The following is a 256-nucleotide window of genomic DNA, read 5'->3' as shown; positions in this document are numbered from 1 at the left end:
GCTGGCCCCCAGACCAGGATCCTGCTGCCCCAGCTTTGTTGGATGCAGGATCTGCTCCCCCCCTTGCCGGATCTGCTCCCCCCGGCCCTCACCGCAGCTGCACTATAATTTCCCTTCCCTTCCTCCTCGCCTCGCCCAGCTCTGCCGTAATTTCCCCAGCGCCGCACCCGCATGCATTAAACATGCCCATAAACAACATCGCTGGGTGCCGGCGCACATCTGGACGGGAGGGCGTGGGGGTACCACCCACCCCCCC

The sequence above is a fragment of the Eurypyga helias genome, unplaced genomic scaffold, assembly GCF_000690775.1.
Source record: "Eurypyga helias isolate BGI_N326 unplaced genomic scaffold, ASM69077v1 scaffold20972, whole genome shotgun sequence".
NCBI classification, from domain to species: Eukaryota; Metazoa; Chordata; class Aves; order Eurypygiformes; family Eurypygidae; genus Eurypyga; species Eurypyga helias.
The sequence above is the reverse complement of the archived record's forward strand: the minus strand, read 5'-3'. Positions refer to the sequence as shown.